Genomic DNA, 13,844 nt, shown 5'->3' with positions numbered 1-13,844 from the left:
TTCATTCAGTCATTGAATATTTAGTGTCCCTTGTGTGCAAGGAACTATGTTATGACCTTTGGGGGATACAAAGAACATGAGATTTCCTGCTACCATAAACTCATGGATTTGTGTGTCAAAAAAGTATAATTACAGTACACAACAAAAATATATTGAGTATTTCATTGTCTCTAGAGCTAAACTAGGCAATGAACAAAGGAAAGTATATAAACCTGGCTGTACAAGATTGATGACAGGAAGAAACATTAAATATCAAAAATGAGGACTTTGAAGAGAAACACCATATATTACTCATCTTTATAACTACAGGACCTTGTATAAGTCAAATTTGTTTAAACAAAATATTAAACTAGTTACAGTTCAAGAATAATTGCACAGAAGCAGAGGAATGTAATGGTAAGTACTAGATTTGTGGTGGCAACCAGTGAATAATTGGGCAAAATTCCATAACCATCCAGGGCAAAGTGGGAATTTGTTGTTTTTGTTGTTGGTTCTAATTCTCTAGACTCTGCTAAAACTTTCAGAACTTCATTCAAATTTTAAAAAGTTTGTTCTTTAAAAGACACTCTTAAGAAAATGAAAAGGCTAGTCATGAACTGAGGGAAAACATTTGCAAAACATATTCTGCAAAGGACCTGTATTTAGAATATATAAAGAACTCTTATAATTAAAAAATAAGATAAACCAATACAAATCAGCAAAAGATATGTACAGACACTTTGTCAAGGATTACACAGAGATGGCAAATAAGCACAAGGAAAGATGCTCGGCATCATTAATCATTAGGGAAATGCTAATTAAAACAAGATACTACTATTATCACAATAAGAAGGCTAAATTAAAAAGACTGATTATGTATAACAAATTTTGGCAAGGATGTAGAGCAACTGAAGCTCTCACCACTGCTGGTGGAAATGTAAAATGGTATAGCACCTTGGAAAACTGTTTGGAAGTTTCTTAAAAGTTAAACATAAACATATAATACAACCTATCATTCTCATTCCTAGGTACTTACCTAAGAGAAATGAATGCATATGTTCATACAAAGACTTGTACACAAATATGCATAGCATATTTTTTTGCAACTGATAAACAGCAGAAACAAACCAAAATGGCATCAACAGACAAATAAATGGTGCACAGTCATACATTAAAATATTACTCAGTAATTTAAAAAGAACATGGATGAATCTAAAAATAATTATGCTGAGTGAGAAAAGCCATACCAAAAACAGTACCTAAAGTATAATCACATTCATATGGAATTCTAGCAAATTTTCTATCTATAGTGACAGAAGATCTATAGTTTTGAGAAGCAGGATCACAAAGGGACACCAGGAAACTACTGGGATTATGAATGTTCGTTATCTTGGTTCCATGGGTGTATATGTATGGCAAAACTTATCAAGTTGAATACTTTAAATAGATGCAGTTTTTATTTTTTAATTTTAATTTCTGTGGATACATAGAGGTGTATATATCTATGGAATACATGAGACACTCTGATGTAGGCATACAATGGTATAATAACCACATCAGGGTAAATGTGGTACCCATCACCTCAAGCATTTATCGTTTGTGTTATAAACAACCCAATTATACTTTTAAAGGTATTCTTCAACATTTAATTAAATTATTATTGAGTAGAGTCACCCTGCTGTGCTATTAAATAGCAGATCTTACTCATTCTTTCTATTGTGTTGTACCCATTAACCATTCCTACTTCCCCCTCAACTATCCTTCCCAGACTCTGCTAACCATCATTCTACTCCGTCTCCATGAGTTTAATTATTTTAATTTTTAGCTCTCACAAATAACTGAGAACTTGTAAAGTTTGTCTTGCTGTGCTTGGCTTAACACGATGATTTCCGATGCCATCTATGTTGTTGCAAATAACAGAATCTCATTCTTTATGAGTGTATGTATCACATTTTCTTTATCCATTCATGAAGTGTCCATGCTGATGAACACTTAAATTGCTTCCAAATCTTGGCTATTGTGAAGAATGCTGCAGTAAACATAGGAGTGCAGATATCCGTTCAATATGCTGATTTTCTTTCTTTTGGATATACACCTAGCAGTGGGATTGCTAGATGGTATGGCAGCTCTATTTTTAATTCTTTTTAGGAGCCTCCGAATTGTTCTCCATGGAAGCTGTACTAATTTACATTACCACCAACAACATACAAGGATTCTGTTTTCTCCACATCCTCACCAGCATTTGATATTGCCCATCAGTTGGATAAAGCCATTTATCTGGGGTGAGACGACATCTCATTGCAGTTTTGATTTGCATTTCTCTGATGATCAATGATACTGAGCACCTCTCATATACCTGTTTGCCATTTGTTTGAATTCTTTTGAGCAGTGTCTATTCAGAACTTTTGTCCATTTCAAAATCAGATTACTAGATATTTTTCTTATAAAGTTGTTGGAGCTCCTTCTATATTCTGGTTATTAACCTCTTGTCAGTTGGATAATTTGCAAATATTTTGTCCCATTTTGTGAATTGTCTCTTCAGTCTATTAACTGTTTTCTTTGCTGTGCAGAAGCTTTTTATCTTGATGTGGTCTCTATATGTAGTTTCTTGTATGTCAATTATACTTGCTATAAAAACTTTCAGAAATTATTTTAACTATTAGAATACATTAAGTTTGGGTAAGATAGATGGAAGGATATTCTGAGCTACAGAATGATTCATTGATATAAATCAAAAAGGAATCAAGTTAAAAATAAACTGATCTTTAACTGTTTATAAGGTAATTTCTGAGCAAACTCCTTATGTTATTAGAAAGAAAATAAAAAGGTGACTATAAAAATAATCTAAATTATAACACTTATTCTAACTTCCATTCCTAACACTGTTCTGGGGATATGTGCGTGTGTCTGTGTATGTGTATACATGTACCTGGTGAGAGGGTGAGGAGTGAAGAATGAGAGAGTAGTACTAATAAGCTTATCAATAATTGTCCCCACAACATGCAACTGTATTGGATTCTTTTGAGTACTTAAAACAAACAACAGCAGCAATGACATAAATGAGTGTTTATAAATACATACCTTCAGTGACCCTACAACCTACTGATTTCCATTTCAAGCTATATACCCTAACAGAGAAATTATTATACCTCTAAAGCAACATTGTTCATAATAATAAAATATTGTCGACAAAAGCAAAAATCCACCAGTAGAATTAACAAATAAATTTGTGGCATAGTCATAGAATAGTATACTAACTAGCAATGGAGAGGATTAAACCAGAGCTACACATACCTTTAGGAATGAATCTCACAAACACGGTGGTGAGCTTTTACTCCACAATGAATGCGCACAATATGACTGCCTTATATAAAGTTCAGTATCAGACAACACTAAACAATAGTTATGAGGTAATTAATTTACACAGTAAAACTGTAAAACTAAATAAAAATGTAAGAATACTCATCATTAAAATCAAGTACAGATTATCTATTTTAACACAGAGGATGTGAAAAAGGGGATGTGACTGGGATGGGGCAAAAGTAATTCTTCTAGCTCTAATTCTTAATATGAGCTGTAGTTACATGAATCTTTACTACTGTAGTTAAAACAACATATTTGTTTATATTTTTTCATTATATTTCAAAATAACCAAAATGATACTTCAGAAATCCCCACTCTTGAATCACTATTTGTTGTATAGCCGTTCTCTATGTATTTAGTACTTTGCTAACATAAGACACATAGAAAGCACTAACTCTCTATGAGTTGGCAAGAATACCAAAAGAAATGAGAATTATGTGACATTCATTAGCAAACACATCCATTTCCAGTGTGAACAGAAATCACATGGACTTCTCTTCTCAACCATTCAGCTAACTTTCCTATAGAGGCTATAGGAGATTATTCAAGAGTTACTGATATGGTTTGGCCATGTCCCCACCCAAATATCATTTTGAATTGTAGCTCCCATATTTCCCTCATGTTGTGGGAGGGACCCAATGGGAGATAACTGAATCATGGGGGCAGTTTGCCCCATGTTGTTTTCATGACAGTGAATAAATCTCATGAGATCTGACGGTTTTATAAAGGAGTTACCCTGCACAAGACAATCTCTCATATTTCGACTGCCGCCATCCATGTAAGACATGATTTTGCTCCTCCTTACCTTCCACCATGACTGTGAGGCCTCCCCAGCCAATGTGGAACTGTAAGTCAATTAAATCTTTTTCCTTACTAAATTACCCAGTCTCTGGTATGTCTTTATCAGCAGCATGAAAATGGACTAATAGAGTTACAGTGTATAATGTGAAAGTCAGGATGTTCCTTGAAGTGAAAGTTTTACAGTTCTTGTTTTTTTTTACTTATAACCTAAGAATAGTCCTAATGGAAGCAAATCTGTGAAATACACAATAAAACAGTTGAGAAGCATGTGCTTATACACAAGGTATGCTCAACATATAAACTTTTAATTATTTATTTAAGGTACACTGTATGTGTTCTCACTCTTACATCCTTCTCCCTAAATTCACTATCTCACAGCCACTTAGATCTAAACATTTTATCTAATATATGTTAAGAAAAATTTCAAACAAAAAAGATGTGAAAGTTTTACAGTGAACACCAATCCCCTGTATCCACTACCCATAGTCTCCAACTAACATTTTACTGTATTTGGTTCATCACATATCCAACCCTCTAACCATACATCAATCCACCATTTTTTTGATACATTTCAAAATAACTTGCAGTTATCAGTACACATCAGCACATGAGGTAAGTGTTGATATTCACAACTTTTTATCTAAGTATTTTTTTTTTTACATACCTTGAATATTCCTTTTATATATGCCAGAAAATGCAAGTGGAAAGAATTTTATCATGATGGGAAATAATCTGCTTTGATGAATAGTAACATTTTAAAAGTATATTTTTTCTTCTGCAACTCATTCCTTTATAAAAATTTATATACTTTTACCATCAGTTTTGCTGTTGGTTTGCATTTATTTTACCCAGGTTCCCCACTGCTTAAAAAAAGGTTTCTTAATTATACTTACAATCAGTGGTCAGAATTTTAACTAGCTGTATTCTTTACCTTCAAAATATAGTTATCAGTGCCTTTTAAGAGGCTTTAACTATCAAAGTATAAATTGAATTGTCGATGTATTCACTATAAATTATTTTAAAAAGTAATTAACTAAAAAAAGCCTGTCAGCACAAAATGGCAATGAAAATCCTATTCATCCATTTACCACTACATGACTTTGAATCACAAAGGCTATTAGAGGGGGAAACAGAGATCCTAACATTACGGGATGTCCCATGTTTAATTTCTTTTGTTAAACATTCTACTACTATCAATTTTTCTACTCTTTTTCTTATTGTTTTTTAAACCTTAAGACCAAGGTCTCGTTAGGGTGGCTAACAGTGGGATTTACACAACATATTAAAAAAATACTAAAAATTCAAAAAGCTTCAAATTTGAAACACTGAAGAATATTTTATGATAAGGTTCTTGCAATATTAAAAAAAAGCAATTATTTCTGTTGGTGACTTCTAATGATAAATCAATTAAAATGAAACATTAGGGGGCAATTTTAAAATGCCTATTATCCCTAGACTTGATCATGAGTGGTCACAAAAAAACATATTTTAAAAAAATGGAAACTAGATGGGAGATTTTCTGGTTAGGGGTCAGCAAACTTTTTCTGGAAAGGGCCAGATGGTAAATATTTAAGGCTTGTGGGACACGAAGTCTCTGTCACTACTCAAATTTGCAGCATAAAAACAATTACAAACAAAAGTTTATTTACAAAAATGGGTAGCAGACTGTGTTTGGCCCCTGGGCCCTCCTGTGCTATCCCTTGATCTAGCACAAATATTTTTAGACATGAGAAACACAGACCCAGAAGGAGTATCTTTTCAGAGGTCATGACTAGAAATAGAGCTGGAAAGGAATTTAAATCTTATCAGTGGCAAGCAAATTTTAGGAGGTGGCATTAAAGAATCTGGTTATTGAATGTGGCTGGAAGGTAAACAATTTCAGTAGTTGTGAAAAATCTTGATGATATTAGGCATGAAGGAGTAGATCTGGAAGAGAAAAATAATATTTGAGACCAGACATTCAGGGTGAACCAGGAGGAGCTCTCCACCAAGTGGTGGACATTAGATATATTACTTAGAAGAAAACTTGAGGCTAGAAGAACAGTTTTGGTAGTAACTGGGGTATAAGTGCTAGGTGGCTGTGACAGTATGTAACAGGCAAAGCAGACAAAGAACAGTGCTAAAGATGGGCATACAAATATACAGAAAAAGATAAATCTAACCAGAAGGCTAAGATAGAAGTACAAGGAGTTGGACAAGGTCCCACAGACAGTGACATCATGGGGGCCAAGGAAGATGAACACTTAAAGGACAAAGAGGTATCTTATGACACAATGAACCCAGGCAAAAAATAAAGCTCAAAAGGTGTTCACTGCAGGTGGCCATTAAGATTTCCTTTCTGATCTTGCTGAGGTCATGAGGAGAGCAAACTGATCATAATCACCTGATACGAGTTTAGTGGAATTAAGTTTTCCTTTCAAAAAGTATTGCTAATGAGAAAGAAAACAAAGAACAAATACTTGTTAAGCATACAGCAGGTAAGAGCAGTGTGCTACATATATCACTTTTCTTTTGTCATTTGAATTTTACAGATATAATATCACCCTATTTTACACTTGAAAAACCTAAGGCTGACAGAGGTCTCAAAGTCACAATTTGTCAGTGGTAGATAGAGATACAAATGCATGTGTCACTGACTCCCTAAAACGATCTATCCAATGTTAAGGATAGAAAACAAGGAAGAGTTTTTACAAAATAACTTTTTAAAAAGTCACTTTCTTTTTCTTTCTTTCTTTCTTTTTTTTTTTGAGACGGGGTTTCACTCTCGTTGCCCAGGCTGGCGTGCAGTGGCCGCGATCTCGGCTCACTGCAACCTCAGCCTTCCAGTTTCAAGTGATTCTCCTGCCTCAGCCTCCTGAATAGCTGGGATTACAGGTGCCTGCCACCACACCAGGCTAATTTTTTTTTTTCTATTTTTAGTAGAGATGGTGTTTCACCATGTTGGCCAGGCTGGTCTCGAACTCCTGACCTCGTGATCCGCCCATATCAGCCTCCCAAAGTGCTGGGATTACAGCTGTAAGCCACCATGCCTGGCCAAAAAAAGTTACTTTCTTAAACTACACTGATTATACTATAAAAAAGAAACCTGAATTCTTTTGAATTGTATAATATATATCAAGGTTTCGTAAGATCGCAAGGCTATAAATAAGTTCTGAAAGTTAAACAGACTTTTTGAAAACTTAAAAAAAATCCTTGATTTAATCTACCCATATCATGGTAATTCAGCTTAATAAAAAGAATATCAACGTTATTCTGAATGGGCAAAAATTGGAAGTATTCTCCTTGAGAACTGGAACAAGACAAGGATGCCCACTCTCACCACTCCTATTCGACATAGTACCAGAAATGCTAGCCAGAGCAATCAGGCAAAAGAAAGAAATAAATGGCATCCAAATAGAAAAAGAAGTAGTAAAACTATCTTTCTGTGCAGATGATATGATTCTATACTTATAAAGCCCTGTAAGACAAAGGTTCCTGGAACTGATAAATGACTTTAGTAAAGTTTCAGGATACTAAATCAACATATGAAAGTAAGGGCCAGGACAGTGACTCACACTTGTAATCCCAGCACTTTGGGAGGCTGAGGTGGGCGGATCATGAGGTCAAGAGTTCGAGACCAGCCTGTCCAACATGGTGAAACCCCATCTCTACTAAAAATACAAAAAATTAGCCAGGCAAGCTAGCGGACATCTATAATCCCAGGTACTTGGGAGGCTGAGGCAGGAGAATCACTTGAATCCGGGATGCAGGGGTTGCAGTGAGCAGAGATGTGCCACTGCACTCCAGCCTGAGTGATAAGAGCAAAACTCCATTGCGAAAAGCAAAATAAACAAAAAACAAAATAAGTAGCATTTCTATACACCAGTAATGTTCAAGCTGAGAGCCAAATCAAGAATACAATCCTATTTACAATAGTAACAAAAAGGTAAAATAAAATATCTAGGAATGCATCTAACCAAGGAGGTGAAAGATCGCTACAGGGAGAACTACAAAACACTGCCGAGAGAAATCATAGATGACACTAATGGAAAAGCATTCCATGCTCATGGATTGGAAGAATCAATGTCGTTAAAATGGCCATACTGCCCAAAACAATCTACAGATTCAATGCTATTCCCATCAAACTACCAATGTCATTTTCCACAAAACTAGAAAAAGCCATTGTGAAATTCATATGGAACCAAAAAAAAGAGCCCATATAACCAAAGAAATCCTAAGCAAAAAGGAGAAAGCCAGAGGCATCAAATTACCTAACTTCCAACTATACTATAAGGCTGCATTAACCAAAATAGCATCATATTGGTATGAAAACAGATTCATAGACCAACGGAACAGAATAGGGAACCCAGAAATAAAGCCACACACTTAAAGCCATCTGATCTTTGTCAGAGTTGACAAAAATAAGCAATGGGGAAAGTATTCCCTATTCAATAAATAGTGCTGGGATTGCTGGCTAATCACATGCTAAAGAATGAAACTGGACCCCTATCTTTTACCATATACAAAAAGTGACTCAAGACAGACTAAAGAATTAAATGTAAGACCTCAAACTATAAAAATCCTACAAGAAAACCCAGGAAACACTATTCTGGACATTGGCCTTGAGAAAGAATCTATGACTAAGTCCTCAAAAGCAATTGAAATAAAAACAAAAATTGGTGAGACCTAATTAAAGAGCTTCTGCATAGCAAAACAAACTATCAACAGAATAAACAGACAACTTACAGAATGGGAGAAAACAGTCACAAACTATGCATCTGACAAAGGTCTACTACCCAGAATCTATAAGAAACTTAAATCAACAAGCAAAACACAAAAACAAATAACCCATTAAAAAAAAATGGGCAGAAGACATGAACAGACACTTCTCTAAAGACATAGGAGTGGCCAACAGATGAAAAATGCTTCACATCGCTAATCGTCAGAGAAATGCAATTCAACAACACAATGACATAACAGCTCACATCAGTCACAATGGCTACTAAAAAGTAAAAAAAACAACAGAGAGAGAGAGATCCAAGATGGCTAAGAGCAGCTCAGGATTGCAGCTCCCAGTGAAGGCACAGAGAGTGAGTGGATGCTGCATTTCCAGACGGATTTTTATTGCCCACAGACCAGGAGATTCCCAGGCGGAGGAGTCCCATGGGTAACCAGCCCGACTCTTTTGGCTGGCACGGCTGTTTTGCAGGCGTCCTGGCGCAGTGGTTCTCAATGCAAAATACACAGGACTGGGTGCCCTTTTAGCTGGCAAATGGAGCTCCGGGAAGGCAGAGGTGCCCATTCAGCTGATTAAAAAGGGGACTGAGACAGTGAGCCAGGCCAGGAGATTCCCAAGCAGGAAAGCTCTACGAATCTCAGCACCACTGTTTCAGCCAATGCAGTGGGTCACTGCACAGGAAATCACATAGCAGCTCTGAAGGAACAACGGAGCCCACAGCTCAGCACAAGGGCTCCTATAAAGGACAGACTGTCTCCTTAAGGAGCTTCCTGACCCCTGTATACCCAAACAGTCACCTCACAAAGGAGAGCTCAGACTGACATTTGGCAGATATCCTTCTCAGACAAAGATAGCAGAAGAAGAAACTGGTAGTAACCCTTACTGTTCTGCAGCTGCTGCAGGTGATCCCGGCAAGCAAAGCCTGGAGTGGACCTCAGCAATTCTCCAGTAGAGGGGCCAGATTATTAGAAGGAAAACTAAGAAACAGAAATAACTTCATTATCAACAAACTGGACATCCACTCAGGGACCCAATCTGAAAGTCAGCAACTACAAAGACGACAGGTGGATAAATCCACAAAGATGGGAAGAAACCAGCACAAAAAGGCTGAAAAAACCCGAAACCAGAATGCTTCTCCTCCTACAAGGGATCACGAATCCTCATCAGCAAGGGAACAAGGCCTGATGGAGAATGAGTGTGATGAATTGATAGAATCGGGCTTCAGAAGGTGGCTAAGAAGAAACTTCTGTGAGCTAAAAGAACATGTTCTAACCCAATGCAAAGAAACTAAGAACTTTGAAAAAAGATCTGATGAAATGCTAATGAGAATAAACAGCTTAGAGAGGAATATCAATGAATTGATGGAACTGAAAAACACAACATGAGAACTTTGCGAAGCATGTACAAGTTTTAACAGTCGAATTGACCAAGCAGAGGAAATGATATCAGAGGTCAAAGATCAACTCAATGAAATAAAATGAGAAGGCAGGATTAGAGAAAAAAGGCTAAAAAGGAATGAACAAAGTCTCCAAGAAATATGGGACTATGTGAAAAGACCTAATCTACATGTGATAGGTGTTCCTGAATATGACAAAGAGAATGAATCCAAGCTGGAAAATATTCTTCAGGATATTATCCAGGAAAACTTCCCTAACCTAGCAATGCAGGCCAATATTCAAGTTCAGGAAATACAGAGAACACCACAAAGATATTCCTCAAGAAGAGCAACCCCAAGGCACATAATCTTCAGATTCACCAGGGTTGAAATGAAGGAGAAAATGCTAAGGGCAGCCAGAGAGAAAGGTCAGGTTACCCAAAAAGGGAGGCCCATCAGACTCACAGCAGAAATCCTACAAGCCAGAAGAGAGTGGGGGCCAATATTCAGCATCCTTAAAGAAAAGAACTTTCAACCCAGAATTTCATATCCAGCCAAACTAAACTTCATAAGTGAAGAAAAAATAAAATCTTTGCGAACAAGCAAGCACTCAGAGATTTCATCACCACCAGGCCTGCCTTACAAGAGCTCCTGAAAGAGGCTCTACACATAGAAAGGAATAACCAGTACCAGCCACTCAAAAAACATACCAAAAGGTAAAGAGCATCAACATAATGAAGAATCTGCATCAACTAATGGGCAAAACAGCCAGCTAGCTTTAAATGGCAGTATCAAAATCACACACATCAATATTAACCCTAAATGTAATTGGACTAAATGCCCCAATCAAGACACACACTGGCAAACTGGTTGTGGCCCCATTCTTAAAAGGCTTCCAGCTTAGTTGGGGAGATAGCAAATATGGTCAGGTAATTTTTAAATCAAAGCTAGAGAAATTTGTAACTGTAAAATGGAATGAGAAAATTGGACTTTGAAGGCTTTCGGACTAAATGTTATAGCCTTATAAAATTGCTCAATTCCTACTGAAGATTAGCCATGAATTCTGATGTGAAAGAACTCATGACTTTAGCTAAGGCATCCTATTGTCTAGCAGAAGTTTCTTCAACAAAGGAAATGTTTGATAATCTGTGCCATCCAATAAGATAGCCGCTAATTACATGTGGCCTTTGAGCCTCTGAAACGTGATAGTGCAACTGAGAAATTAAATGTTTAATTTAATTTATATTAAATTAAAACAATCACACACACACACACACACACAAAGATACTCAGCATCATAGCTCATTAGGGAAGTGCCAAATAAAATCAAATAAAGACATTACACCTTTTAAATTGCTAAAATAAAACAACTGATAATACAACATGCTGGTGAATATGTGACACAACTGAAGCAAACTTGTTTCTGGTGGAAATACAAAACAAGATAGTAACATTAGAAAACAGTTTTCAAAAAAAAAAAAGAAAGAAAATGAAATTTTTATTTTAGATTAGCCAGGCACAGAGGTGCATGCCTGTAGTCTCAGATACTTGGTGGGGTAGCCTGAGGTGGAAGGGTGGCTTGAGGTGAGGAGTTTCAGGCTGCACTGAGCTATGATCACATCAGTGCATTTCAGCTTGGGCAATAGAGCAAAACTCCCATCCTCTCTCCGTCTTTTTTCTTTTCTTTCTTTAAAAAAAAAAAAAAAAGAGAGAGAAAAGAGAACAGAGAACACTGGCTATTGGTGTGAATGTAAATTAGTTCGGCCACTGTAGAAAGCAGTTCGGAAATTTCTCAAAGAACTTACAACTACTGCTAGACCCAGCAACGCCATTACTGGGTACATATCCAAAAGAAAAACTGTTCCATCAGAAAAGATACATGCACTGCATGTTCATCACAGCATTCTTCACAATAGCAAAGACAAGGAATCAACCTAGATGCCCATCAACAGTGGACTAGATAAAGAAAATGTGGTACATATACACCATAGAATACCACGCAGCCATTAAAAAAATTATGTTCTCTGCAGCAACAAGGATACTGCTGGAGACCATTACCCTAAGCAAATTACTGTAAGAATAGAAAACCAAATACCACATGTTCTCACTTATAAGTGAACAGTGGGTACTCGTGGGCATAAAGATGGCAATAATACAAACTGAGGACAACTAGAGAGGGAAAGAAGGCTGCAAAACTATTGGGTACTATGCTCAGTACCTGGGTGACAAGATCATTCATACCTCAAACCTCAGCATCACACAATGTACCTAGGTAGCAAACTTGCACATGTACCCTGGAATCTAAAATAAAAGTTGGAAAAAAATATTTTAAACTGTTAATAACAGAGGTCTTCAGCAACAGAAGAATACTATGAAGAAACAGTCACCTAATTGGCTAAATAAGATAAAATTGAGTACAAAAAAATCTAAAACTTATTTTCAAATGCTTTGTAAAATATATTCAGTAGAACACCATCCAAAGGCTTGCATTGTATTATTGTTTTGTAAAAGGCTATTATAGATTTTTATGTCTAGCCATGATGAAATGACAAACACTGAAACTGCCCTCCAGGTGTAAACAACTAAAAAACTGGCTGACAAAGAAAATTCAACATTTCTAAAGAAGTAGGAAAATATAAGAAGAGAAAAAAACAAAAGTTGGTCAACAGACACAGATCCAAAAGTGACAGAGATGACAGAAGTAGCATATAAGGACTTAAAAAATACAGTATGTGAAATGAAAACTTCACAGGAGAGAATTAACATGTTAGGCACAGGGAAGAAACTGAATCACTGAATTAAAGACTCAAAAAACACGTACACATGTGATTTGAGTCTGATGTTGGGAAGTAGGGCAGATGCAGAAAAACCATTTGAAGAAACATTACCGAAACTTTCCCAAGTGTGATAAAAACCATGCATTATCCCACAAATACAAGAACCCTAACCAGGATAAATACAAAGAATACTACATAAACTCATAATGAACTGATAAAAGCCACTCATAAAGTGAAAATCTTCAGGAATGCCAGAAACACATTATAGACAGGGTATACACAGGGTATCAACAGCTGACTTCTTATCAGAAACAATGACAGCCAGAAGAAAATAGAGACCTCTCTAAAGATGAAAGAAAAATAAACCCGGGAAACCAAGGGAAACCAATTGTGTGTCAAGTGAAAATATCCTTCAAAATACACTTTTAGGCAAACAAAAGCTAACAGAGTTTGTCACCAGCAGATCGTCATTACAAAAAAGTAGTTTAAGATTTAAAAAAAAAAAAAAAAAAAAAAAAATGGCCGGGCGCGGTGGCTCACGCCTGTAATCCCAGCACTTTGGGAGGCTGAGGCGGGTGGATCACGAAGTCAAGAGATCGAGACCATCCTGGTCGACATGGTGAAACCCCGTCTCTACTAAAAATACAAAAAATCAGCTGGGCCTGGTGGCGCGTGCCTGTAATCCCAGCTACTCAGGAGGCTGAGGCAGGAGAATTGCCTGAACCCAGGAGGCGGAGGTTGCGGTGAGCCGAGCTCGCGCCATTGCACTCCAGCCTGGGTAACATGAGTGAAACTCCGACTCAAAAAAAAAAAAAAAAAAAAAAAAAAAAAA

General features: G+C 36.6%; 1 protein-coding gene and 1 long non-coding RNA gene across 6 annotated transcripts in view; both read right to left on the bottom strand.

Annotated features, from left to right (window-relative positions):
* The window catches only part of GSK3B (glycogen synthase kinase 3 beta), a 228,474-nt gene that overhangs the window by 46,884 nt on the left and 167,746 nt on the right, over positions 1 to 13,844 (bottom strand). The window lies entirely within an intron of this gene.
* LOC116565409 lies at positions 1,504 to 7,762 on the bottom strand. The gene is made up of 2 exons (XR_004275426.1): positions 7,625 to 7,762; positions 1,504 to 6,490 (listed from the first exon to the last, which is right to left on the bottom strand). It is a non-coding gene; the product is annotated as an uncharacterized LOC116565409 (long non-coding RNA).

Source organism: Sapajus apella, unplaced genomic scaffold (assembly GCF_009761245.1).
Source record: "Sapajus apella isolate SASKATOON/1434 unplaced genomic scaffold, GSC_monkey_1.0 scaffold40, whole genome shotgun sequence".
Taxonomy (NCBI): domain Eukaryota; kingdom Metazoa; phylum Chordata; class Mammalia; order Primates; family Cebidae; genus Sapajus; species Sapajus apella.
Note: the sequence above shows the minus strand (reverse complement) of the source record. Positions and strands in the feature narration are given on the sequence as shown.